This window comes from Rana temporaria, chromosome 2, assembly GCF_905171775.1.
Source record: "Rana temporaria chromosome 2, aRanTem1.1, whole genome shotgun sequence".
NCBI lineage: Eukaryota > Metazoa > Chordata > Amphibia > Anura > Ranidae > Rana > Rana temporaria.
This window is the reverse complement of record NC_053490.1, coordinates 533,650,955-533,666,063: the sequence shown is the minus strand read 5'-3', so window position 1 is coordinate 533,666,063 and position 15,109 is coordinate 533,650,955. Positions and strand designations below refer to the sequence as shown.

The 15,109-nt window shown below is 41.4% G+C and overlaps 1 long non-coding RNA gene across 1 annotated transcript; it reads right to left on the bottom strand.

Annotated features, from left to right (window-relative positions):
• Positions 1-2,360: 2,360 nt before the first annotated feature.
• LOC120928072 lies at positions 2,361-14,084 on the bottom strand. Its single transcript, XR_005747168.1, has 3 exons — positions 14,013-14,084; positions 2,620-2,802; positions 2,361-2,448 (listed from the first exon to the last, which is right to left on the bottom strand). It is a non-coding gene; the product is annotated as an uncharacterized LOC120928072 (long non-coding RNA).
• Positions 14,085-15,109: the final 1,025 nt, after the last annotated feature.

Sequence of the window (15,109 nt, the reverse complement as noted above, 5' to 3'; positions counted from 1 at the left end):
ATGAACGTGTTCAATCTTCAAGGTGTTTGATTGACAAACGGCTGTGACAGATGGATAGAGTAAAGAATCACCACCAATGCAAAACACTTTTTATTTTGTATTGTAAAATATCAAGAATATTCTGAGCCAATCAGAGTGCTCCTTCCGCATTTGCCGAATATTCGCAATTATTTTGTATTGTAAAATATCAAGAATATTCTGAGCCAATCAGAGTGCTCCTTCCGCATTTGCCGAATATTCGCAATTATTTTGTATTGTAAAATATCAAGAATATTCTGAGCCAATCAGAGTGCTCCTTCCGCATTTGCCGAATATTCGCAATTATTTTGTATTGTAAAATATCACGAATATTCTGAGCCAATCAGAGTGCTCCTACAGCATTTGTCGAAATTGCGCAGTAAATATCGCATTCGCATGTTGCGATATTTCGATAAAATATCACGAATATTCTGAGCCAATCAGAGCGCTCCTCCAGCATTTCTCGAAATTGCGCAATAAATATCGCATTCGCATGTTGCGATATTTCGATAAAATATCACGAATATTCTGAGCCAATCAGAGTGCTCCTACCGCAGTTATCAAAAAATCGCAATTATTTTCGCATTCGCAATAGCGAAAAATCGCAATCATTTAATTTCGATAAAATATCACGAATATTCGAATTTAGCGAATATATCTCGAATATTCGAATATATATTCGAGATATATCGCGAAATCGAATATGGCATATTCTGCTCAACACTAGTAGAGATCCCCCAAACTCCTGTTGTGAGGAGTGACGCCTGGGGCTAATACTGAGTTGTCGCATAGAGAATCGCATTGAAATCCTTGCTAACCGCAGTTGTGGTTCACTCCGTTCACCAGTGCTGTTACATCGGGGAGCTGTGAGAACAGGGTCATCGGAGATGTTCGATCGCTCAGCTCTCTGTACAGAGGCACCAGGGGACAGATGTAGCATTGTACCGATGCTGTATCCACGAGCTAAGTATAAACCTGCAAAAAAGAATAATCCTTTACTTCTCTTTTAACCTGAACATATATGTGTATATGATACTGGAAATGCTTTAACCACTTCCCGCCCGCCTATAGCAGAATGACGGCCGGGCGGTGGTTCAGTTATGCTGACTGGGCATCATATGGCGTCGAGCAGGATAACAGCCGTCACGTGCCAGTGGGGGCGCGCATCGCGGCGATTGGTGGTGTGGTGTGTAAATCTGACACACGCTACACCGATCTTGGTAAAGAGTCTCTGACGGAGGCTCTTTACCACGTGATCGGCCATGTCCAATCACGGCTGATAACGATGTAAACAGGAAGAGCCGTTGATCGGGTTTTCCTCACTCGCGTCTGATAGACGTGAGTAGAGAAGAGCCGATCGGCTGCTCTGATTGTTTATCAGCGCAGCCCCCCCCCCTCGGATGCCCACCCAGGACCACCAGGATGCCGCCAGGACCACCAGGAAAGGCCACCCACACTGGACCACCAGGTACGCCACCCTGGACCACAAGGGATATGCCAATCGGTGCCCAAACAGCTGCCAATCAATGCCCAGACAGCTGCCAATCAGTGCCTATACACAATGCCTGCCAGTGCCACCAGGGATGCCTATCAGTGCCATCTATCAGTGCCACATATCAGTGCCCAGCAGTGCCGCCGATCAGTGCCACCTATCAGTGCCACCCATTAGTACCCATCATTGCAGCCTTTCAGTGACCATCAGTGTCTCCTATCAGTGCCCACCAGTCCCACCCATGAGTGCCCATCAGTGCCACCTCTTAATGCCCACCAGTGCTGCATATCAGTGTCGACTACCAGTGCCCATCGTGTCCTTCAGTGCCACCTCATTGGTGCCACCTCATCGGTGCCGCCTTATCAGTGCCCATCAGTACAGGAGAAAACTTACTTATTTTCTAAATTTTCTGTATTTTTTATTTGTTTAGCAAAAAATAAAAACCCCAGAGGTGATCAAATACCACCAAAAGAAAACTCTATTTGTGGGAACAAAGTGATAAAAATTCTGTTTGGGTACAGTGTAGCATGACCGCGCAATTGTCATTTAAACAGCGACAGAACTGAAAGCTGAAAACTGGCTTGGGCAGGAAGGGGGTGTAAGTGCCCCCCGGTATTGAAGTGGTTAACAAGCACACTGTGATAAGGATTGCATTGCACAATAAAGCCAAATGCTATAGAATTAGGACCAGGACTGGATCTGCTCAGTGCCTTTGCTTCATTTGAGGCTAGATCAGAGGCGTAACTAGAAACTTCTGGGCCCCGGTGCAAGAAATCGTGAAGGGCCCCCCCCCCCCCCACCCGAAAAGCATGATTTTGATACATTATTTTTTTACACTGTATAACTAAGTAAAACATTTGTTTCTGATTTCAACTTACCATAACTGTCGAGAGGAAGCTTTAGGATAGGACATGGTCACAACAGGTCACAGAAGGAACCTGCAAAATATCATGAAGAACAACCGTAAATCAAAGATATATACATCCATTGGACAAAGTTATAGTCAAAGATCCACATTTATTTATTTATAATATATAAAAAATAACATTTTGAATGAGATTAATTTGGAAAATATAAAACAGTGTACATGTATAGACACACAAACTTACAAAAAAATCTTCAGAGAAAATTGAGTACTGTCCGAGGCTACAATCACATCAAGTAAAAAAATCTTCACAAAGGTAGAACAAAATCTTCAAAAAAGGGTCCACAACAGGGCCAACAATAGCTTCCAACTTTTTTTAGAACTTAAAACTATTCACACATTTAACTTTGTTTCTGTGAAGAAAGACCTGTAATAAAGAAATGTGTATATATATTAGCATGGTTTATTGATAACAGCAAGCATTCAACTCAACTGGTTAGTTTAACTTGGAACCAAGCATGCAAGGTTCAACCATAAAAATGGGTTAGTGTAACTGGTAACAAAACTGAAAAAGTGTTTAGGGCAGCCTTTCTCAACAAAGCTTCAGAGAAACCCTAGTGTTTCCACAGAGGTTGTTAGGGGTTCCATGAGCTGATTGACCTCCTATATGATGGCATTTGCTTTGATCCAGGGCAATTTGATCTATTTAGCCATCTGAAGGGTGGCATTCTGACCACCACTGTAAGAAAGACATTCTTCCCACTGACCACCAATATAGACTTCATTCCTCCCAATGACCCCTAATGGATAGGTTTTAGTAAAAGTTCCCCAAGACCTGAAAATGTATTAAAGGATTCCTCTGGGGTAAAAAGCTTGAGAAAGGCTGGTATAGTGTAACTTATAACAGAACAGATATAACTGCAAACTTACTACGGTCATTAAAAATGACGACGCCTTGCTTTTGCTTCAGCAAAGTCATCTACAATGCTTTCAATGTTGAGTCTTCTAGCTCTCTCATTTTCTATGCTTAACAAAGCAAGTCCAGTGAGTCTTTGTTGAGACATGGTGTTTCTCAAATAACTTTTAATTAGTTTTAATTTAGAAAAAGACCTTTCTGCAGTTGCTACGGTTACTGGGAGTGTGAGGAACAGCAGTAATGCTATGCAGACATCTGGGACAGTAGAAGACAGTGCACTGTTTTCAACAAGTAGTAGGTGAGCAAGATCCTTTACAGTGGAACAACTGCGAACCTCTTGAAGTGCTGAACGGAATGAAAGAAGCTGCCCAGGAAAATCTGGTGATAGATCCTCCTCATAAAATTCATGCAGTTTTGATGCTGCTGCAATCAGATTGTCATCAGATTGAGAAGCAAGAATGGCAGGCTGAACTATCTCAAATCTATGATGGACTGCATTCTTTCCAGTAAATCAGTCTGACAGCTGGTTTATAATCATATCCAAACATCTATAAAATACAGTTGTTTTAAAGCGTTCCTCTGGATCAGATAATCTTTCATCCATACACAGCTCATCAAAGTGGCACTTTACTTTTTTTATTCTTTTATTTGAAAACTTTATTTCAATTCCCCACTTTTCTGCAAGTGTCACTGCAGTTTCTTTGGCTTCTTCGAAATGATCCCTGTAGCTGGAAAGGGCTGTAACCGCATTCTGAATGAGCTTCACTGCTCCAGACAGTTCCATGTCTTTTGATTGCAAGGCTTTTGAAATTGCATTCACATGGTTCAAGATTTTAGTTTGCAGGGCGACAAGAAGCACAAACTCAAAAGATTCAATTTTCTTTTTTAGATTTGCAGCGTCATCTCTTTCTTTTGGTTTTGACGAAAGAAGGATTATTTTTGACAAAGCTTGCATAATGTCTAGAAAACGGAAACGAAGTGCAAGCAGGGAATCATGTCTAGAAGACCACCGTGTAGGGCAGGGATAAGCAATTAGCGGACCTCCAGATGTTGCCAAACTACAAGTCCCATGAGGCATAGCGAGACTCTGACAGCATCAAGCATGACACCCAGAGGCAGAGGCATGATGGGACTTGTAGTTTGGCAACAGCTGGAGGTCCGCTAATTGCTTATCCCCGGTGTAGGGCAAAGCCGTTTCAGTGTGACAGAGGATTCAGATGTGAATGATGAGAGAACGGCCCATCTGCGTATGCTTTCCCCAAAGAAGGTGTATAAATTATGCACCACATCAAAAAACCTAGAAACTTCCGGTATGTCAGAAACAGCATCCTGAATGACGAGATTTAAATTGTGTGCTGCACAATGAACATAGAGGGCATTTTTTTCCATATTTGCTATCCTAGCCTGCACACCAGAATAAACACCACTCATTGTTGCTGCACCATCATACCCCTGACCACGACACTTTGATATTTCAAGGCCCTTGCTCTCGATGCAGGCAACAATATTGCTAGCAATCTGTGCTGCACTCTGATCTTCAATGGCATGGAACCCTAAGAAAGCCTCATTTATGGTTATACTGCAGGCTCGCCGATTCGCATCTCTTTCCACAGACACATATCGAAATATCTGACTCATCTGATCTACTTTGGATATGTCCTGGGTTGTGTCCATTATTATAGAATAAAATTGTGTTTTTTTTATTTCAGAAACAATTCCACTTTGCACTTTATTGGACAGAATTTCTATTAACTCATTTTGTATTTTGGGGCTCAAATATTTAAATGTGCCTTGGGGTAACTGTACAAGTTCCTTTAAAATTGGGTCATATTCGGCAAGTAGCTCTATGATGGAGAGAAAGTTTCCATTGTTAACCTCTCCCAGGCGCTCTCTATGACCACGAAAGGCTAGATTAGCCATTGCCATTGTTAATGTTACATTAACAATTCTTTGTAGGACCTGCCTCCAAAAGTTTTTTTGCTGTCGTATTTTTTTTTCATTTTCCTCATCAATTGTTTTATTACGCCTCCACTGATCATAGAGTACACATGCTTCCATGTGAAGTTGTGAAGACTCATGGATCTGAATTTTAGCAGACAGCCTCTGCCACTTCTGGATCCCTTTTGCCCATGCAGGTTCAAATCCTCCTTTTTTACGGTCTGCAAACAGCCAGCATGGTTCACAGTACGCTGCATTAAGCTTTGGAGAGTAACAAAGCCACATTAAAGGTAGTTTAAGCCCTGTCTTGGTGACTCGCTCATAATAGCTTTCAGAAAAACATCTCTTAGGCCCCATACTCACGACCAAACATGTCTGCTGAAACTGGCCCGCAGGCCAGTTTCAGCAGACATGTTTGGTCGTGTGTGGGCGCGAGCGGGCCGAATTCCAGCAAACATTTGCCCGCCGGGCCTTTTCCCAGCAGACAAATATTCCTGGACTTGTTTTAAAACAGCCCGCTGGAATTCAGCCCGCTCGGACATGTACGGTCGTCAGTACAGACCTACCGTACATGTCCAGCCGCCCGCCGTGCCTCGCATGCGTCGAATGACTTCGACGCATGCGTGGAAGCATTTTAAAGGCGGGCCGCCCACGTCGCCGCGTCATTGTCGCGGCGACACCGCGTCATCGACGCGGCGACACCGCGGACACGCCCCGCGTATTGTTTACGCGCGGACTTCTGTACGATGGTGTGTACAACCATCGTACAGAAGCCCTCTGGCAGACATGTATGGTGAAAACGGTCCGACGGACCGCTTTCACCATACATGTTTGTCCGTGTGTACCCGGCCTTAGTGTCATTATCCCGGGGGAAAGGTCCTGGAGGTCTGCATGGACCATGAGCCAATATAAACCTTTTAACATTCGGATCCGTTATTGTGACTGGGTAATGTCCCCTATCAGTCACATATTTCTCACCAACAATAGTACTTTCAATAGCACCACCTGAAGATGCTCTACTGCTCTCTAAATCGTCATCTTCATTAGTATTTGGGGTGGTGCCAAGAGGTTGGTCTTGTATAAAGCTACAGCCTTCAAGTGGATTACTGCTGTCCTCTCCAGCTCAGCGAAGCTGGCCCCCCTACAATCAGCACAAATAAAAACTCAAGTGTGTTTCTTTAGTGCTACGTTTGTGCTGTTTTGTGCCGCAAAAATTTACGTTTGTGATGCTTTTATTTTGAAGATATTAGCAATTGTTTTTTCCAGACTATGACATCACACAGCCCCCCTACAACCCCAAATGACACAAAACTGGTCTCGTTGGTTAGTGCTACGTTTGTGCTGTTTTGTGCTGCTAATATTTCCGTTCTATCTTTTATCGTTTTTTGCGTTATTAATGACTTATTAAAGGTCACCAAAGGTCACACAGCCCCCCTACAACGCCAAAATGACACGAAACTGGTCTCGTTGGTTAGTGCTACGTTTGTGCTGTTTTGTGCTGCTATTATTTCCGTTCTATCTTTTATCGTTTTTGCGTTATTAATGATTTATTAAAGGTCACCAAAGGTCACACAGCCCCCCTACAACCTCAAAATGACACAAAACTGGTCTCGTTGGTTAGTGCTACGTTTGTGCTGTTTTGTGCTGCAAAAAAAATTATTTGTGCTGTTATGGTTTTAAAGTTATAACAGTTTATTTATTTTTTTCAAACCCCACTCACTTTGCCCACCTTACAATCAGCACAAATAAAAACTCAAGTGTGTTTCTTTAGTGCTATGTTTGTGCTGTTTTGTGCTGTTTAAATTTCCTTTCTATCTTTTATCGTTTTTGCGTTATTAATGACTTATTAAAGGTCACCAAAGGTCACACAGCCCCCCTACAACGCCCAAATGACACAAAACTGGTCTCGTTGGTTAGTGCTACGTTTGTGCTGTTTTGTGCTGTTATTATTTCCGTTCTATCTTTTATCTTTTTTGCGTTATTAATGATTTATTAAAGGTCACCAAAGGTCACACAGCCCCCCTACAACCCCAAATGACACAAAACTGGTCTCGTTGGTTAGTGCTACGTTTGTGCTGTTTTGTGCTGCTATTATTTCCGTTCTATCTTTTATCTTTTTTGCGTTATTAATGATTTATTAAAGGTCACCAAAGGTCACACAGCCCCCCTACAACCCCAAAATGACACAAAACTGGTCTCGTTGGTTAGTGCTACATTTGTGCTGTTTTGTGCTGCAATTTTTTTTATTTGTGCTGTTATGGTTTTAAAGTTATAACAGTTTATGTATTTTTTTCAAACCCCACTCACTTTGCCCACCTTACAATCAGCACAAATAAAAACTCAAGTGTGTTTCTTTAGTGCTATGTTTGTGCTGTTTAAATTTCCTTTCTATCTTTTATCGTTTTGCGTTATTAATGATTTATTAAAGGTCACCAAAGGTCACACAGCCCCCCTACAACGCCCAAATGACGCAAAACTGGTTTTGTTGGTTAGTGCTACACTTGTGCTGGTTTGTGCTGCTAAAAAATGTATTTGTGCTGTTATGGTTTTTAAGTTATAACAGTTTTTTTGTTCTTTTCAAACCCCACTCACTTTGCCCCCCCCCCCCCCGTACAATCTGCACAAATAAAAACTCAAATGTTTTAGTGCTATGTTTGTGCTGCTAATATTTTTATTTGTGCTGCTATGGTTTTTAAGATATAACAGCTTGTTTTTATTTCATAACAACCCACTCACTTTGCACCCCATGTTATTAAATCTTAAAAACAAACATACTATTTGTTAGTGCTACGTTTGTGCTTTTTTGTGCCATAAAAATACAAATTTGTGCTGCTTTTATTTTTAAGATATAAGCAATTAGTTTTTTCCCAGACAATGACACCACCCTGCCCTCCTGTCCCATACCTGGTTAGTGATCTCCTGGTTAGACAGCAGCAATTGGAGCACAGCAAGGTATGGGTGCCTGTGATAAGTCCAATAGACTGCGTGGTGGCAGCAGAACCGGCTGGTGGCATATAAGCTGGCACTGAGCTTGGCTGGCAGCATACTGTGGGTAAGCAGCTGGAAGCAGGAGACAGGTGAGACCTTGCTGGACTGAAGAGCTGTAGCAGGCTTGATGAGCAGGATGCATAATGGTCCATAATGGTCGGACAGATCAGGCATAGACGGCAGACAACAGGATAGTCAGGTCAGAAGCCAAATCAGCAACGGGAGTTAGATCAGGCAAGAACAGAAGGCAGAATCCAGAGACAAGCCATGGTCAGGGCAGGTAGCAGTCAAACTCCATTTTGTTTGTTTGTTTGTTTTTAAGATTTAATAACATGGGGTGCAAAGTGAATGGGTTGTTATCAAATAAAAACAAGCTGCTATATTTTAAAAACCATAACAGCACAAATAAAAATATTAGCAGCACAAACATAGCACTAAAACATTTGAGTTTTTATTTGTGCAGATTGTACAGGGGGGGGGGGCAAAGTGAGTGGGGTTTGAAAAGAACAAAAAAACTGTTATAACTTAAAAAACATAACTAAAAATTTTAGCAGCACAGACCAGCACAAACGTAGCACTAACCAACGAGACCAGTTTTGTGTCCTTTCGGGGTGGTAGGGGGGCTGAGTGACCTTTGGTGACCTTTAATAAATCATTAATAACACAAAAACAATAAAAGATAGAACATAAATTTTAGCAGCACAAAACAGCACAAACGTAGCACTAACCAACGAGACCAGTTTTGTGTCATTTGGGCGTTGTGGGTGGTTGAGTGACCTTTGGTGACCTTAGCGATAAAAGATAGAAAGAAAATTTAAACAGCACAAACGCAGCACTAAAGAAACACACTTGAGTTGTTATTTGTGCTGATTGTAAGGTGGGCAAAGTGAGTGGGGTTTGAAAAAAATAAACTGTTATAACTTTAAAACCATAACAGCCCAAATAATTTTTTTTGCAGCACAAAACAGCACAAACGTAGCACTAACCAACGAGACCAGTTTTGTGTCATTTTGAGGTTGTAGGGGGGCTGTGTGACCTTTGGTGACCTTTAATAAATCATTAATAACACAAAAACAATAAAAGATAGAACATAAATTTTAGCAGCACAAAACAGCACAAGTGTAGCACTAACCAACGAGACCAGTTTTGTGTCATTTGGGCGTTGTGGGTGGTTGAGTGACCTTTGGTGACCTTAACGATAAAAGATAGAAAGAAAATTTAAACAGCACAAACGCAGCACTAAAGAAACACACTTGAGTTGTTATTTGTGCTGATTGTACGGGTGGACAAAGTGAGTGGGGTTTGAAAAAACAAATAAACTGTTATAACTTAAAAACCATAACAGCACAAATAAAATTGTTAGCAGCACAAACCAGCACAAATGTAGCACTAACCAACAAGACCAGTTTTGCGTCATTTGGGCGTTGTAGGGGGGCTGTGTGACCTTTGGTGACCTTTAATAAATCATTAATAACACAAAACGATAAAAGATAGAACATGAATATTAGCAGCACAAAACAGCACAAACGTAGCACTAACCAACTAAACCAGTTTTGTGTCATTTTGGCATTGTAGGGGGGCTGTTTGACCTTTGGTGACCTTTAATAAATTATTAATAACGCAAAAACGATAAAAGATAGAAAGGAAATTTAAACAGCACAAAACAGCACAAACATAGCACTAAAGAAACACACTTGAGTTTTTATTTGTGCTGATTGTAAGGTGGGCAAAGTGAGTGGGGTTTGAAAAAATAAATAAACTGTTATAACTTTAAAACCATAACAGCACAAATAAAAAAAATTGCAGCACAAAACAGCACAAACGTAGCACTAACCAACGAGACCAGTTTTGTGTCATTTTGGGGTTGTAGGGGGGCTGTGTGACCTTTGGTGACCTTTAATAAATCATTAATAACGCAAAAACGATAAAAGATAGAACGGAAATAATAGCAGCACAAAACAGCACAAACGTAGCACTAACCAACGAGACCAGTTTTGTGTCATTTGGGGTTGTAGGGGGGCTGTGTGACCTTTGGTGACCTTTAATAAATCATTAATAACGCAAAAACGATAAAAGATAGAAAGGAACTTTAAACAGCACAAAACAGCACAAACATAGCACTAAAGAAACACACTTGAGTTTTTATTTGTGCTGATTGTAAGGTGGGCAAAGTGAGTGGGGTTTGAAAAAAATAAATAAACTGTTATAACTTTAAAACCATAACAGCACAAATATTTTTTTTGCAGCACAAAACAGCACAAACGTAGCACTAACCAACGAGACCAGTTTCGTGTCATTTTGAGGTTGTAGGGGGGCTGTGTGACCTTTGGTGACCTTTAATAAATCATTAATAACGCAAAAACGATAAAAGATAGAACGGAAATAATAGCAGCACAAAACAGCACAAACGTAGCACTAACCAACGAGACCAGTTTTGTGTCATTTTGAGGTTGTAGGGGGGCTGTGTGACCTTTGGTGACCTTTAATAAATAATTAATAACGCAAAAACGATAAAAGATAGAACGGAAATAATAGCAGCACAAAACAGCACAAACGTAGCACTAACCAACGAGACCAGTTTCGTGTCATTTGGGCGTTGTAGGGGGGCTGTGTGACCTTTGGTGACCTTTAATAAGTCATTAATAACGCAAAAACGATAAAAGATAGAACGGAAATATTAGCAGCACAAAACAGCACAAACGTAGCACTAACCAACGAGACCAGTTTTGTGTCATTTGGGGTTGTAGGGGGGCTGTGTGATGTCATAGTCTGGAAAAAACAATTGCTAATATCTTCAAAATAAAAGCAGCACAAACGTAAATTTTTGCGGCACAAAACAGCACAAACGTAGCACTAAAGAAACACACTTGAGTTTTTATTTGTGCTGATTGTAGGGGGGCCAGCTGTCCTCTCCTAGTGAAAATTCAGTAGAGCAAGTTTCTTCACTGACTGTCACCTCACTGATCCGTGCGATATTTGCACTTTCCTGAATACTTTTTTCAGTTTCCTCACTATCTCTAGAACCTTCAGCCACAGTTTTAGGGGTTGAAAAGAAGCGACTTATTTTAGGCAGTTTTTGAATTTTTATTTGCTCTTCCTTAGCCTTTTTACGTTTCAGAGCACCACTCTTGGACTGTGTGGATGACATTATGATGGAAAGGTTTTTTTGTTTTTTTCTGTAAATAAAAGTATAATAGAGTCATATTATACAAGCTCTTCAGGAAAGGCACTCTATATATAATACCTAGGATTACATGAGATGAACAGATACACATTTTATAGTCTAGCATTGTTCAATATTCACAATGAACAGGGCAACTAGGGTAGTATTAACCGATGTGTTGTAAACTATTATTAACTTTTGTATATAGTCATAATTCAGCCCCAGTACAGCTATATTTCTGGGGCAGCACAAACATTTTGAAAATGTTTTGAAAAATTCAATGTATGGATCCATTAAATCACACTTTCATAGAAGTGACCTGGAATTAGCCTTGGTCATTCCAAGTAAAAACTAGTCGAATTAGACAAAGCTTTATAGTAAATGGACTCCCACCATGGTGCAGCATGACCATTTTCTGGGATTCTATTCCATATTCAGTCTTATGTCCAAGTTAAGTGCTCTATCTTTTTATCTGCAAATTGCCTGAATTTGTGCGATGGTGCATAAACTCTCTAGTTAGGTTTTACTTTGCATAAAAGGAACTAAGCTGTGGTCACTAAAAGCACACAAACACCAAAGAAAAATAATGCTTCAGTATTCAGTATCACATTATTTTTTCCCACAGTACAATGCTAGATAACCATTGTCACTCTATTTTGGATTACCTTTTCCCATAAAGCATGGCTGGCTGAGCATCATGGAGAATACAAACAGTCCACAACTGCCATTGTTTAGTCATTAAATTAAAAAAATATATATTCTGTATAATTTTTTTTGTTTTTTTACTATTTTGGCCCCCCCCCCCCCCAATAAAAAATGAGATATCTATTATCCTTTACTACCTAAATAAAGCCCAATTCATGCTGAAAAAAGGTATAATCCACCTGGATACAGAACGTAGTTGTGATGATATGTACAGTTTTACTAACACATGTCAAAGGTGCAGAATTAGGCATTAAAAAATGTTTCCCCTCAGTCATTAAGGGGTTAAACATATTCATCAACTTTTTGTGTTTCAATTATAAAAGAATTGCTATGCAATTTTTTTATTTCCTATGTCGCCATAATGCAGTATTTTCCTGAAATACACTGTTATGACCACTAGATGGAGCTGATGATCATCAAGGATTAATCAGGTCTTTTAGTAAAGTGGTTGTAAATCCCGTTTGCTGATTTTTACCTACCGATAAGCCTATAAGGCCTATAATAAGGCTTACCTGTAGGTAAAAAGAATATCTCCTAAACCTGTACAGTTTAGTAGATATTCCCCTTGCAATGCACCGCTGACTTCAGTGGTGCATGAGCATCGGGTATTCTTGGCTGAAAGCCCAGCAGACGCCGGACCTTGCTGCAAAGGAGTTGCATGCATGCGGGAGTGACGACATAGCGGCTCCAGCCACTCACAGCGCTGGAGCTGTGATACCCGGAAGACACGCCGAGGCAACATGTCATCTCCCTCGGCGTGGACCGGCTGAGATACCGACGCCTCGTTCTAAGGCATGGGTGCTCAACCTGTGGCCCTCCAGCTGTTGCAGAACTTCAAGTCCCATCATGACTCTGACTTTGGGAGTCATGATTGTAACAATCAGTAGCTTGCAATACCTCATGGGAATTGTAGTTCTGAAACAGCTGGAGGGCCACAGGTTGAGCACCCATGTTCTAAGGTAAGTATTTCATAATGAGCTAGTATGCGGTGCATACTAGCTCATTATGCCTTTTGCCTTACAGGTGTAAAAAAAAAAAAACATGTCAGCGGGTATACAACAGCTTTAAAGTGCAGCTCCACCCTATTTAAAGACATTGGCTTAATCAAAAAACAGACAAGAATGCAGAACAGAACAGAACTTTTTTTTTCTGTTACAGTACCTTTGTTAGCAGCAGCTGTCACTCGGCTTCCTGTCTCTCCTTTGTGGGTTTTCTTCGGGCACAGCGTCATACCCTGCAGAGGTTTCCTCGGAGTTATCGCAGGATTTCCTAAAGCGCGACGCTGGCTCGTCACATCAGGCTCCCCATCACAGATTGATCCGGAAGTGACGTTCCGTCGCCGCCATCTTGCTACACCCCACACTCATGCACAGTAATAATGATAGAGTGAGAAGGGTCAAGCGGTGTAGCAAGATGGCGACGACAACGGGACGTCACTTCCAGAGCAATCTGTGATAGGAGAGTCGAATGTGACGCCCGTTTAGATGGAAATCCGGAAGTCGACGTGCTTGTGGGCTTCACATAGCCCACAGGCAAAATGGAAACTGCATCTATTGCATTTTATAAGTTCTTCTTGTGCACAAAAACAGACAGGGGATATTTACAGACACCAAATAAGTGAGTATTACTTTTCATTGCAAAATACAATTGAATGCCCAAAAAAAAAAGAAGGTATATACTCCTCCTGTGTGCACGTTACTCGTCCCGCCTCCTCCCTGTCCCCTCTGAGGCAGCCAGCCTATATATCTTTTGTGGCCCCGACGCTGGGAGATCGTCAGGGGCCACAAAAGATATATATGTTTAGATACCCAGACGGGCCGTTCAAAACCGGACGGCCCGCGGGCCGGACTTTGGACATGCCTGGCCTAAGAAAAAAGAGTCTATAACATAGTCATATGAATCTGGTACAGATATTGGCTCATCATACCTGCAAAGCTGCCCGTTGCAAGTCTTCAAGCGGCTTGTGAGGGTCCACCAGAAAGGCGAAGCTCTACCTGACCTTCCAGGAATTTTAGACAGAGAGTTGAAGTTGGTTACTTGAGAAAATGTAAACGATCATCTTGTAAAACAACTAGGGGTGCAACGGATCGTCACCGATCCGTGATCCGAACGGGTCACCCCGTTCGGATCGGCACACTAGGCGATCCGCGGAGCGCTCCGGAGCCTCGGCCGTAGGAAAGTCCCCGGCTTCGGCCTAGCTCCGGAGCTTCTTGCTCCACCCCAACCAATCACAGATCGGCTGTGATTGGTTGGATGGGATGTCCGGTCTCTGCACCTGATTGGCCCGCGTGATGAGCTGCCCGGATTGGCTGGCTTACTTGGTGGCGCTCTGGGAATCATCTCTGCTGACATGTGTCTTCATTCCGGTGCCTTGGCTTCCACTGTAAAATACACTGTGACGCACACTCCATGCAATCTGCCTGCACACTGATTAAACTTCTCCTGCAAACAGACCAGGTGGATAGGAAGGATGGCACAGGTCAGTGATGTAGCCCAGGAGCAGTTATAGAGCTTGAAATGAAGCCATAAAAGGTTTTGGGCAATTTTTTTAAAAGAAAATTAAGTTTACAAATTTGCAAAAAAAAAAAATAAAACTGTGTATATTTATATAAAATCTCACATACGTATATACTGTTTACATGTTAAATTTTAAAAGCCGCAGCAAACCTTACATGTTTGCTAATGTGACAGAACACCTCTGATTTTCAAACATGTAAGGTTTGCTGCGGCTTTTAAAATTTAACATGTAAACTATATTTTGTGTTGAAAATAACTGAATCTAAAACTCTGTTGGGTGTAACAAGATTAGTCTTTTTTTTTTCTTTTTTGCTGATCCGAAAAATGATCCGATCCGTGACTCCTGATCCGAGGATCGATCCGATCCGTGAGTTTTTCGATCCGTTGCACCCCTAAAAACAACCCATTCAGTTTAAAATGGAAATGAAAGGCAAAACCTTTGTATATAAAAAAAAAAATCCCCTTTTTTTAACAAAATTATCACATTCCCTCTGTTCTCAACTGCAT